Raw genomic sequence first — 14133 nt, forward strand, 5'->3', positions numbered from 1 at the left:
AGAATAGAAGCTTTCGAAATGTGGTGCTACAGAAGAATGCTGAAGATAAGGTGGGTAGATCACGTAACTAATGAGGAGGTATTGAATAGGATTGGGGAGAAGAGAAGTTTGTGGCACAACTTGACTAGAAGAAGGGATCGGTTGGTAGGACATGTTCTGAGGCATCAAGGAATCACAGATTTAGCATTGGAGGGCAGCGTGGAGGGTAAAAATCGTAGAGGGAGACCAAGAGATGAATACACTAAGCAGATTCAGAAGGATGTAGGTTGCAGTAGGTACTGGGAGATGAAGAAGCTTGCACAGGATAGAGTAGCATGGAGAGCTGCATCAAACCAGTCTCAGGACTGAAGACCATAACAACAAACAACACATCCCACTATCCCCGTCTTGCTTTGGTTGATGTTCATCTCATATCCTCCTTTCAAGACACTGTCCATTCCGTTCAACTGCTCTTCCAGGTCCTTTGCCGTCTCTGACAGAATTACAATGTCATAGGCAAACCTTAAAGGTTTTATCTCTTCTCCATGGATTTTAATTCCTACTCCGAATTTTTCTTTTGTTTCCTTTACTGCTTGCTCAGTATACAGATTGAATACCATCGGGGATAGGCTACAATTCTGTCTCAATCCCTTCCTAACCACTAATTCCCTTAGATGCCCCTCGACTCTTATAACTGCCATCTGGTTTCTGTACAATTTGTAAAAAACCTTTCGCTCCCTGTATTTGACCCCTGTAGCCTTCAGAATTTGAAAGAGAGTATTCGAGTCAACAATGTCAAAAGCTTTCTCTAAGTCTAGGTTTGCCTTTCCTTAATCTATCTTCTACGGAATCCAACCTGATCTTTCCCGAGGTCGGCTTCTACCAGATTTTCCATTCATCTGTAAAGAACTCGTGTTAGTATTTTGCAGCCGTTACTTATTAAACTGATAATTCGGTAATTTTCGCATCTGTGAACACCTGCTTTCTTTGGGGTTGGAATTATTATATTCTTCTTGAAGGCTGAGGGTATTTCACCTGTCTGATACACCTTGTTCACCAGATGGTAGAGTTTTTTCATGACTGGCACTCCCAAGCCCATCAGTAGTTCCAATGGAATGTTGTCTACTCCGGGGGCCTTGTTTCGACTCAGGTCTTTCAGTGCTCTGTCAAACTCTTCACGCAGTATCATATCTCCCATTTCATCTTCATCTATGTCCTCTTCCATTTCCATAATATTGTCCTTGCCCTTGTATAGACCCTCTATATACTCCTTCCACCTTTGTGCTTTCCCTTCTTTGCTTAGAACTGGGTTTCCTGCTGAGCTCTTGATATTCATGCAAGTGGTTCCCTTTTCTCCAAAGCTCTCCTTAATTTTTCTGTAGGCAGTATCCATCTTACCCCTAGTGATATATGCCTCTACATCCTTTCATTTGTCCTCTAGCCATCCCTGATTAGCCATTTTGCACTTCTTGTCGCCCGCATCTCGTGGTCGTGCGGTAGCGTTCTCGCTTCGCACGCCCGGTTTCCCGGGTTCGATTCCCGGCGGGGTCAGGGATTTTCTCTGCCTCGTGATGGCTGGGTGTTGTGTGCTGTCCTTAGGTTTAGTTAGGTTTAAGTAGTTCTAAGTTCTAGGGGACTGATGACCATAGATGTTAAGTCCCATAGTGCTCAGAGCCATTTGAACCATTTTGAACTTCTTGTCGATCTCATTTTTGAGATGTCTGTATTCCTTTTTGCCTGCTACATCTACTGCATTTTTATATTTTCTCCTTTCGTCAATTAAATTCAATATTTCATTTGTTACACAAGGATTTCTACTAGCCCTCGTCTTTTTACCTATTTGTTCCTCTGCTGTCTTCACTGCTTCATCCCTCAGAGCTACCCATTCTTCTGCTACTGTATTTCTTTCCCCCATTCCTGTCAATTGCTCCCTTATGCTCTCCCTGAAACTCTGTACAACCTCTGGTTCTTTCAGTTTATCCAGGTCCCATCTCCTTAAATTCCCACCTTTTTACAGTTTCTTCAGTTTTAATGTACAGTTCATAACCAATAGATTGTGGTCAGAGTCCACATCTACCTGGAAATGTCTTACAATTTAAAATCTGGTTCCTAAATCTCTGTCTTGCCGTTATACAATCTATCTGAAACCTTCCAGTGTCTCCAGGCCTCTTCCATGTATACAACCGCCATTCATGACTCTTGAACCAAGTGTTAGCTATGATTAAGTTATGCTCTGTGCAAAATTCTACCAAGCGGCTTCCTCTTTCATTCCTTAGCCCCATTACATATTCACCTACTACTTTTCTTCTCTTCCTTTTCCTACTATCGAGTCCCAGTCCCCCATGACTATTAAATTTTCGTCTACCTTCACTATCTGAATAATTTCTTTTATCTCATCATACATATCATCAATCTCTTCGTCATCTGCAGACCTAGTTGGCATATAAACTTGTACTACTGTGATAGGCGTGGGCTTCGTGTCTGTCTTTGCCACAATAATGCGTTCACTATCTGTTTCTGGTAGCTTACCCGCTCACCTATTTTTTATTCATTATTAAACCTACTCCTGCAGTACCCCTATTTGATTTTGTATTTATAACCCTGTATTCACCTGACCAGAAGTCGTGTTCCTACTGCTACCGAACTTCACTAATTACCACTATATCTAACTTTAACCTATCCATTTCCCTTTTTAAATTTTTTAACCTGCTTGCCCGATTGAGGGATCTGACATTCCACGCTCCGATACGTAGAACGCCAGTTTTCTGTCTCCTGATAACGACGTCCTCTTTAGTCGTCCCCGCGCAGAGATCCGAACGGGGGACTATTTTACCTCCGGAATATTTTACCCAAGAGGACGCAATAATCATGTAACCATACAGTAAAGCTTCATGCCCTCGGGAAAAATTACGATTGTAGTTTCCCCTTGCTTTCAGCCGTTCGCAGTACCAGAACAGCAAGGCCGTTTGTCTGGCTTCTCAACAGATGCCTCTTCGTTGTGGTTGCACCTACGGTACGGCTATCTGTATCGCTGAGGCACGCAACCCTCCCCACCAACGGCAAAGTGCATGGTTCATGGGGGGGAGGCCAGTCTGTTATGATAATTTTTTTATCTGTGTGCATCAGTTACTTTGCATCCTGCCATGTGTGACAAAGAATGGAAAATTTAACTGTGAGGAAGGGAAGTGCGAGTGGCACACTCATACATGTTAATTCAGTTCCTCGCTTCCCAGAATGCTAGCTCAATAAATTGTATCTCATGATATGCCTTATCAAGAGCACATACCGATTATCACTCATAAAACCTATCAAAATTAGGCACTAAAATGTAGGGAAACGAGTTTGGCAAAATCAATTATGTCAAACATACAAACTCTGTCCTCAGCCAATTGAAAAGTATGAAAGTCACATGACACGGAAGCAGCGCATTTGCCGCAGGAAATACGAAACAGCCCCTTACTGAAAGTTTCATTCTTTCTGTGATATGATTGGCGCTCTCGCACATTTGTGTTTTTATGACAATGTTTATACAGTAGACACTCAAGATGATATAATGTGAAGGCCTATACTATTACAAAACACAAACTGTTTCACTGTTTCGAAAAGCCGTTTCGAAACATTACATTTGCTGTGGCCTTCTCCACCAGACAGCAACCAAACTGACAGCCTGCAGTCGCGGGTTGCCCGCCTTCGCAGGCACACCGAAGCACTACACAACCGATAGGCAATATTGATGAACGGCCACAGCAACAACCACAACAACAACACAGCAAAGACACCAGCGGCTACCAGGGGCCACTACAGGCCCACATAAACATAAGGAAGAGGTCGCTGCAGATCCCGGAACTATTTTCACACGTCAACTACGTGATGGAAAATAGTTCTGAGGTACTCATCCGCCTAAGCGGTATAAAGGCCGGCGCTCGGGCGCAAGTGGCCAGTTTATCGACCGCCAGCAGACTTGGATAGCTGCTGCCCCGGCAGCCCGGCTTGGATCTTCTCGCTGATCTCTGGATTAGGCTTGATATATCGGGAAGTCTGTGGCGGAGACTAGTAGGAAATTATTTCAGTTGTTTTCTATCTTATTCTTGTATGTAGTGTGATTCTAAGACGGATCACTGTTTTTTGTTGGTGTTATACTTGGAGAATTTGTTTTGGTTAATTGAACAGTCCAATAAATTGTTTCGGACTTTGATCGTTAGTTTCTCCTGATTGCTCCCGCCATTTTTCAGCGCTATCTGGAGTCCGTGACGAAGGACGTTCCGGGTACGGTGAACTACATGGATGACATCTTAGTCACGGGCACCTCTGTTCCGTACTTTAACCCGGAACCTCCGCCACCTCTTTCGCGTCCTCCACGCTCCTGGCTTACGTTGCAACAAGGAGAAGTGTCTTTCTTTGTGCCTCAGGTGACCTACATCGGCCATGTCCTCAGCGCCTCCGTCATTCGCCCCACGCCACAATATATCGAGGCAATCCAAAAGCTGCCGCCTTCGCGGGACGTCTCCCAGCTCAAGTCCGTCTTGGGACAGCTTAACTACTACCGCCGTTTTATTCCGCACGCCGCGGCCTTGGCGGAACCTCTCCACCGTCTCCTTCGGAAGAACGTTGTCTGGGCCTGGTCTCCGGCTTGTGATAGGGCGTTTCGCCGTCTCTCCTGACGCCGGCTTGCCTGGTTCCGTACGATCCCGCATTGCCTCTCACATTGGCTGCTAACGCGTATGACTACGGCATCGGGGCGGTACTGTCTCACGTCATCGACGGGGTGGAGCGCCTGGTGGCTTTCGTCTCGAAGACGCTCTCTCCGGCTCAGCGGAACTACAGTCAGATCGAGAAGGAAGCGCTGGCGATCATATTTGGCTTCAAGAAGTTCCGCTATTTCATATATGGTCGTCGGTTCACCATGTACACCGACCACAAACCGTTGGTTTCGTTGTTCAGATCTACGTCCGCCATCCCCACCCAGTCTGCTCGCAGGCTCCAGAGCTGGGCTCTGTTCCTTGCGGGTTATTCCTACGACATCCGGTTTCGGGCCACGGCGCGACATGCCAATGCTGACCTTCTATCTCGCCTACCGGTGGGGGCCGACCCCGTTTTCGACGCCGACCTGGTGGCTTGTTTCCACCTGGATGCTGTTGAAGCCGACGCCGTCGCTGTGTTGCCGTTGGATGCCAAGCTGGTGGCCCATCGCACGGCCGAGGACCCGACCCTCCGAACTTTGCTGCGCTACGTCCAACAGGGGTGGCCGGCGGACAGCCGTCACCTGCAGTCTCCGTAGGTCCGCGTTTATTGGCATCGCCGCCGGGACCTCACTGCCCGCGATGACGTCCTCATCTCGGGAGATGCTGATCGTTGGAGGGTGGTCCTGCCTTCCTCTCTCCACCAACGTGCCTTAGAACTCCTTCAAGTGGGACACTGGGGTGTCGTCTTGACCAAGTAGCTGGCGCGCCAACATATCTACTGGCGTGGGATGGACACAGACACCGTGCGCATGGTGGCTTCCTGCCGTCGTGCCAGCAGCAGCAAGCGGCGCCACCGGCCTGCCTCGTCCCGTGGCCGAATGCTCCTTCTCCATGGTCCCGGTTACACCTCAATTTCGCGGGTCCTTTCCTTGGATTTTCCTGGCTTATCCTGGTCGACGTTGCTAGCGGGTTCCCTTGTCTCCCGCATGACCTCCACGACTTCCGCCCGGACCATCCAAGCGCTTTCCCGCATTTTTGCAATTGAGGATCTTCCAAAGACGCTGGTGACTGACAACGGACCTCAGTTTACCTCGGTCGAATTCAGGGTTTTTTGCACCACCTTGGGCATCCGCTTGATTCAACCCGCTCCTTTCCACCCGGCGACCAGCGGATTGGCCGAACGGTTCGTTCGCACCTTCAAGGTCCAGATGTCCAAGCTGCGTCCTCTCCACTCCCTGGACAATGCCGTTAATATCTTTCTATCTTCCTACGGCTCCACCGTCCGAGAGGGGTTTTCCCCGGTCGAAAAGCTTCACGGCCGCCCTCATCGCTCCGCCTTGTCCCTGCTGTAACCCCCTTCACCCCGCCCCGCGCCCCCGAGCTCGCCACGGCCACGTTTTTGTCCGCAGGATCCAGTCTGGGCGCTGGTCTTCACCCGCAACCGTTTCCGGTGGATCCCCGCCCGGATATCGGCTCTCCTCGGTAGGGTGATGGCGGCTGTCGTCCTCGACGATGGGTCTGTCTGCGGGAAGCACACCAATCAGCTTCGCCCTCGGTGTGGCACGCAGCCCGCTCCGCCGCCTCCGCCTCCGCCTCCGCCGCTGGACGTCGACAAGGGCTGGCCGCCCCCTCCGGCCGGAGGGGGTGGGAGGTTTGCTGTAGCCTTCTCCATCAGACATCACGGCGTCTAGAGTATCAGCAAACGAACTGACAGCCTGCAGCCGCGGGATGCCCGGTGCGCAGGCACACCCAAGCACTACACAACCGACAGGCAATATTGATGAACGGCCACAGCAATCACTACCACAACAACAACAACACAGCAGACACCAGCGGCCACTACCGGCCCACATAAACATAAGGAAGAGGTCGCTGCAGATCCCGGAACTATTTTCACACGTCATCCACTTGCCACTTGATGGAAAATAGTTCCGAGGTACTCATCCGCCGAAGCGATATAAGGGCAGGCGCTCGGCCGCACATCGGCAGTTCATCGAACGCCAGCAGACTTGGATAGCTGCAGCCCCGGCACCCCGGCTTGGATCTTCTCGCTGATCTCTGGATTAGGCTCGGTATATCGGAGAAGTCTGTGGCGGAGACTAGTAGGAAATTGTTTCAGTTGTTTTCTATCTTATTCTTGTATGTAGTGTGGTTCGAAGACGGATCACTGTTTTTTGTAGGTGTTATACTTGGAGAATTTGTTTTGGTTAATTGAACAGTCCAATAAATTGTTTCGGACTTCGATCGTTAATTTCTTCTGCTTACGCAGACATATCAACATTGTGCTATTTCATTTGTTTCGAAACAGTTGTTTCAGTTTGCCCATCTCTGCTACGCTGAATCATATTACATAGTTTACAAAAATTCCGTTGAGAACTGACAAATCAAATATTTCATTCACATCCGATTCGTCCATAAAACGTTCATACTTTTCACTATCTGAACCAAGTTACCTCTGCGAAGTACTTTATTACTCACTATCTTTGCGATGAACAGGTTGAAACGTCCCCTTTTAATAATTTATACAACTGTGCTTAAACTGACACACAATATTTTTTTTTTAGCGCAACGCAATCTGACTTTCAACACACAATATTTTGTTAGCGCAACGCAATCTGACTTTCAACACACAATATTTTGTTAGCGCAACGCAATCTGACTTTCAACACACAATATTTTGTTAGCGCAACGCAATCTGACTTTCAAAATTCCCTATAAAAGAATGGCCCTGACTAACATTAAACTATACGTCTCACAAATCACTTACCTCACCAAAAATCTTCGCTGCTCAAGCTACTGCAATACAGCGAGCGCCACTACTGCCAGCTAAATAAAAGATTCAAACTATGGAAGGCACTAACTACTGATAGGGATAGTTAGCAAATGAAAGATATTAATAGAGAACAAACAATGTATTTACCTTGATATCATGACAAATTACAAAACTCCGCCATCTCTCTCCCCACATCCACCACTGCTGGCGGCTCACCTCCAACTGCCCAGCGCTACGCGCTGTTCACAGCCAGCTGCCTAACACTACAATGGTTGAGTATTACAACAATGCAAAGCAGCCACAGACTGCACACGGCACAGCCGGTGATTTTCATACTGAGGTGGCGTTATCAATAAAAAAACCTAAACAGCCTACTTACATAGCCCCCATGCTCCCCACAAAATATTTTACAAATTTTGTTGGGCACTGGCCAATACATATTTGTTAAATTTTTTTTTCACAATTACAATAACAAAGAAATCAAATGCACACACTTATTGATACAATGTTGGTCAAAAGCTAAAATTTTCTCACAGTCCATAAAGACAGTCCTGATCATTCATCACATTGCAGTGTTTTTCTCAAAGTCTGAGCAGTAAAAGAAAATGCACACGGAAGTAGTGGATTTCCATGCAGTCTTGAAGAAGTATCGTTGTCCTTCCAACGGAAAGACAGTGCTGACTCGAGATGCAGACAGGTAATGGGCCACAACCGAGTAAACCCACAGCAGAGTCAGTCGACGTTTTGAAGAGTATTGGTGGGTAGGTCATCACAGAGCAGACTCACTGTAGTCCTGGTAGAGATTACGGTATTGGTGGGCCACCAGAGGCGTAGACCCACTGCAGTCCTTGTAGAAATAATGGTACTGGTGAGTCATCAAAGGTGCAGACCCACTGCAGTCCTTGTAGAGATTACGGTACTGGTGGGCCACCAGAGGTGCAGACCCACTGCAGTCCTTGTAGAGATGGCCAGCAGCCATCTGTTGTGACTGTGCAGGTGCACAATCACCATTGAAGAGTCTTGTGGATAATATAACAAGTCCATAACCACCACTTGTGCACTCACAAAGTTGTTGGAATTGTCCTTAGAACAAGCAATGCTGTTATCCAGTCCCTTGCTGAATTATTAACACACGTGCAAACACTAAAAGTCCCTACTCCTCACATATTGTCCATATACTATGACCAATAGAAACGTGTGCAGTGAAATGTAACTTACAAGTTACTTAATTTGATGACCTGGTGTCAATTACAATTTTATAACATAAGAATACAATTACAAAGGTACAAAATACATCATTAAAAACATAATAGTAGAGATAACATTCGTAGTAATAGGGGCTTTACAAAAGAATAGAAATAAACATATACATCAGTGTTACAAAAATAATGACATAAGTACATACATAAAGATCAGAATAACTTTTGGAATATCAACTTCCACATGAGCATTAAAACAAAACAGAACAAATACTGTTTAAACATGTTTACAAAGTAAATAACATATTATCAATGCAAATTATATTTGAGGATAACAGTATTCCTCATCATAGTTCATGTAGCTTAGTATTAGAAGAAGAAAAAATTCTATGAAACTACACAGAGACAGGAAGAAAAGAAATACACAAGGGTACACAAACACATAGCGGGATAACACAAAAGGAAAGGATAGGGTTCGTTTTCAGTGTAACTTTTGGTACTGCAGTATTTTGTGAACAAAACCTTTTTTGTTCTTGGAGATCTCCCTTCGTTCATCATTTTTCCCAAAAAAGTCCTATCTGTACCTCTTTTCTGTATTCCAACCATAAGTCTTTCAAAATAAATATGGCTCATTGTACAATACTCATTTAGGCCCAAATCTTTTTTTATATACCTTGTCAATGCATTGTCTTAAGCTAACTTAAATCTACTGAGCTCAGATGCTAAACTAAGAGACGAGGCAATGCAGCATCACATAAAACAATTAATATAAACAGCAATAAAAAAAACGCAGATTTGCGAAGCAAGCAGTATTAAGAAATTAGCAAAGCAATTGTAATATTACAACTAATCTAAGGCAATGTGCAACAAATAATAACAAGAAATCATTAGTAAAACTGGCTTAACAGAATAATACAAAGTCAAATTCAATAACACAATGCCTGGCAAACAGCAGCAACTTATACCTAAACATGACATAGCTCAAGCAGAAAAAATAGTACACTAAAGATAACAATGCAGATAATGGAAATGTATAATCACATCTTAATGTCTAAGTAATTAAAGTGGTGCACCACAAAAACTAATTCTACAAAAAAAATTACTAAGTACTAGAAAAGAAAATTATGTATGCAGTTCCTGTGATTAGTCCCTTGTTATTGTTCTTTCCTTTCCAAGTGCTCCTTTTTTTTTTTTTTTTTTAAGAATGTGGATTACAAAATTATTATTTAATAGATCTGCAGACAGAAAATATTTATATTAGTACATCTATAAAATTTTATTTTAACAAGTGCTGCAGTGCAGCTAGAAACTAGATATTAAATGAAATAAGCAACTATGTACAAAGCAAAGCATAAAAATATCATTCAGTAGTCATGAGGTATTTCATAAGTTAGTAGAAAAATCTCTCAACTAGAGAGACAGTAGTCATAATCAGGTGTATAGACATAAAAATATTTCTCGTCATTTCATTAGGCATCCAGTGTAATCATATGTTTTCAAGTTCGACCGTGTCGTTTTTACGATGCTTTCTACAAAGGAATGTCAGAAGCGAGGTTAATAGCTTCCCCCTTTTTTTTTTCTACCTGTGCCGCTGGAAGGCTAATGGCTTTTTTTTTTCGGGCGGCTGTCGCCCAGGTGGGTGCCCGCGACGCATTACGTGCAGGTGGTCACTGAACTTTCTTACCGAAATATTTACGACAGCAGTTTCCGCTACGACAGTCTCACATAAAAATATTTCACAGGTCAAGAATTAGCGTTGCAAATCTGTAGAAACAAAATCTTATTGATATAACAGTGTCCAAAAAAATTTTCGTCGGCATTGTGATACATTCACGCATTTACACACATTTCACAACTCTTAAAGTACGATTCTTGGTTTCCAACAACCTTTATCACAAATCAGAGTCCCTAAATCACTATTCATTACTCCTTACCTTATTACACATATACAAATTCGTCGACGCTTCTTCAATATTTCCTGTTAATGAATACGTAGCATAATCAAATAACTCATATAGCATCAGCTTCTTGACCATAAACATACCTCAGCAGCATAATACACATCGGCGTCGTAAAAATAACATCATAACACCTCAGTCAAATCTCAAAATCGTCGTAGCTTCCTCCAATAATTTCAAAACCTAGAAAAATTCTCTGCTCATTTCAGTAGTGTCATCTACCTCAAACGTACTTTAAAATCATGCTCCCTTACCAAATATATCATTCAAAGCTCTCATAGTATCACAATGGGTCCAAAAAAATATGAACAGTTCACAAAGTATAGACAAAATACAATTTCGTAAGTGTGAAGGTATCCAACTGTGTAATTACGTAAACATCTGTCACTGATGTAGTAAAAAGAATGTTTGTTTCTCTGTCAAATAATCAGATAGCTGTGTAATTTATGTGTTAGAGAAATATAGTACCGATGTGTAAAGTTGTATAAGCAAATACCATATTAGCTAGGGCTCCTTGTGCTCGCCAAACACATGGTACACAAAGTAAGCGTGTACCCCCCTGAGGATTAATGTAATTATACCCTCAGGTGTTACAGATTACAGCAATGGAATGAAATGTATCACGGAAAACTTTCTTTGTAAATTTAAAAATCTTTAAAAATAAATGTTTTAAGTACAAAATTAATCACTCAAATGCGTGTCCTGTAGCGCTAAACTGTGCGTCTTGTTGTAAGATAATCTCTGTGTAAGTGTCGTAGATATCGTCCTCCGAAAGCTGAGTTCCACAAAAGTCACTGTACTTACCTCATGATACACAAAAGTGAAATGCTTTGCGTATAGATATCTTAGTTATTACGCTTATTGTTGTGATGAAGAAAGTACTGTGCTGTAACGTATTGTTGTGCTACGGAAAAGGCTGCCTCATTGTTGCTATACCACAAAAGTTACTACTAAAACATGTTTTACTTTCCAGAAGAATTCAGAAAAACTGTGCAGATATAAAACAGATACACCGCAAAAGCAACAAGGTGAATTGTGTCACACACTAGTAGCGTCGTGATACAGTCGTGCAGCTGTCACATAAACTCCAGAATGTATTTTCAAGTACCAAAATGTTGCATTAAAATCTCAAGTTAAAAAGGCACATTATCTTTCAATAAACGTTTTTACATGTGAAATGTGGTGTAAACCTTTACTCTTCCTAGTACGCAGAGTTTCAACTTCAACGCAATTATCATGTGGTATACGTCGGATTCTGTAAGGTCCATTGTAAACTAGAAAGAATTTGTGACTCAAGTGTTTCTTCTTATGTGACAATGAATGAGCTTTAATGAGAACTTTCTGACCAATATACAATTTCTTTGCATTTGCTTTACCATGTAGTTCTCTCCTTTTGTCTGCTGCAGATTTTATATTTTTAAGAGCCAAATCAATTATGTCTTTGTGTCGAAGTTTACGTGTATTCGGGAAAGGTACAAGTTCTCTGATTCTGTTCGGTGGTTTTTCATTCTTCAGTACAAGAGTAGGTGGTAAAGCAGTGGAGTCATGAGGCATTTCATTCAGCACGTTTTGAAATAAGTGTAAATATCTGTCCCAATGCTGATGCTTTCTGTGACAATAAAGTCTGCAAAGCTTATTGATTTCTTTCATAATCCGTTCGGAGGGGTTACAATGTGGTGAGTACAATGAAATAAAAACAGGTTTGATTTTATGGTTGCGAAGCATGCGAGACCAAACAGCAGATCTGAATTGCGGTCCATTATCTGAAATGACTTTAGCAACGTGGCCAACTTCACGTAAGAAATTTTTAACAAAGGCGTTGGATACAGATCGTCCAGTGGCTTTACGTAACGGAGTGAAAGAAACAAATTTGGAAGTAAGTTCAACAGCGACTAGAACGTACGAAAATCCATTCGATGTTCTGACAAGGGGTCCCAATAGATCAACTGCAGCAAATTCTTTTAATTTAGAAGGAATAATAGGAAACAACGGAGCACGATGTGAGACAGTAGATGGCTTCGCCTTTTGACAAAGTTTACAAATAGACAAGACTCTTCGAATTCTCTTTTCCATATTGTTAAAATAACAAGTCGTTCGAAGAATATGATAACATTTTCGTGGACCAAAATGTGCGTAGCTGAAATGAATGTACCAAATGAGCTTATTAACAAAATCGTCAGGAATGCAAAGTACCCATAGCTTGTCATCAACAGTGCAGCGTTTGAACAGTATGTTGTTTCTAACCAGATAATAATGCCGAATCTGTGTGTGTGTCTTTTCATGCCATTTGCTTTTGATGTCTTTCCAAATCGAATCTTTATCTTGTTCATGAGCAATGTCCTTTAAAGATGTGGTGATGAAGTTTTCAAAGGCGACTTTCTGAATGTAAAGAATACTGAAATTTTTCTCGAGGTTGCCTTCTGTGTTACTTTTCTCAAGCCCAGCCGGTGCGCGTGACAGTGCGTCCGCAACAATGTTCTCCTTGCCGGGAATGTAGACTATTGTGAAGTGGAATTCTTGCAGAAACAATGCCCAACGTTTTAACCTGTCATGATTTAATTTTGAAGACATAAGAAATTGTAATGCACGATGATCACTGTATACTTTTACGTGCTTACCAGAAAGAAAGAAACGGAATTTGTTAAATGCCCAAACGATAGCTAAAGCTTCTAATTCAGTAACGGAATAATTTTTTTCAGATTTTGTTAGCACTCGGCTAGCAAAAGCAATGGTTTTCTGAACAGTAGTGTCATTTTCTGTGGCTTCTTGAAATAAATGGGCACCAAGACCGACTTTAGAAGAATCCGTGCTAAGGCAGAAATCTTGTGACAGATCTGGATGAGCTAGAATTGGCGCGTTAAGTAGCGATTCTTTCAAAGAATTGAATTCCAACTGTGCTTGTTCGTCCCAGTTCCAAATAGTATTTTTTCCAGTGAGAGAACAAAGTTTTGGTGTAACAAGGATTTGCATATTCAGAAAACGACGGTAAAAATTTACGAGACCTAGAAAACTGCGGACTTGTCTTTTTGTGGATGGAACTGGAATGGCTCTGATTGCTTCTAACTTTTCAGGATCCGGCTGAATGCCTTCAGAAGAAATAATATGTCCCAAAAACCTCACCTTTGACCTACCGAATTCAGACTTTTCCAAGTTAACTGTAATTCCAGATTCTGCAAAAATACGTAACAAACTGTTGAGGATGCGATTATGTTGTTCCCATGAAGCTTCTGCTATTAGAATATCGTCCACATATAAGGTAATGTGACGTTTTAAGAACTCAGGTAATATGGAATTTAGCCCGCGAATGAATGCTGCTGAAGAAATGTTCAAACCAAAAGGAAGTTTCCGAAACTGATAACAAACGCCGAAACAAAGGAAAGCTGTGTATTTTCTACATTCTGGATGAAGTTCGATCTGATAAAAGCTGGATCTGAGATCAATGGAAGACAACACGTTTACACCATTGAAATTTTGAAGAAGTTCTTCCAACGTTTGCGGCCTGTCTGTTTCAGGAATAATGATAGTATTAATTTGTCTCGAAT

The sequence above is a fragment of the Schistocerca nitens genome, chromosome 8 (assembly GCF_023898315.1).
Source record: "Schistocerca nitens isolate TAMUIC-IGC-003100 chromosome 8, iqSchNite1.1, whole genome shotgun sequence".
In the NCBI taxonomy this organism is placed as follows: Eukaryota; Metazoa; Arthropoda; class Insecta; order Orthoptera; family Acrididae; genus Schistocerca; species Schistocerca nitens.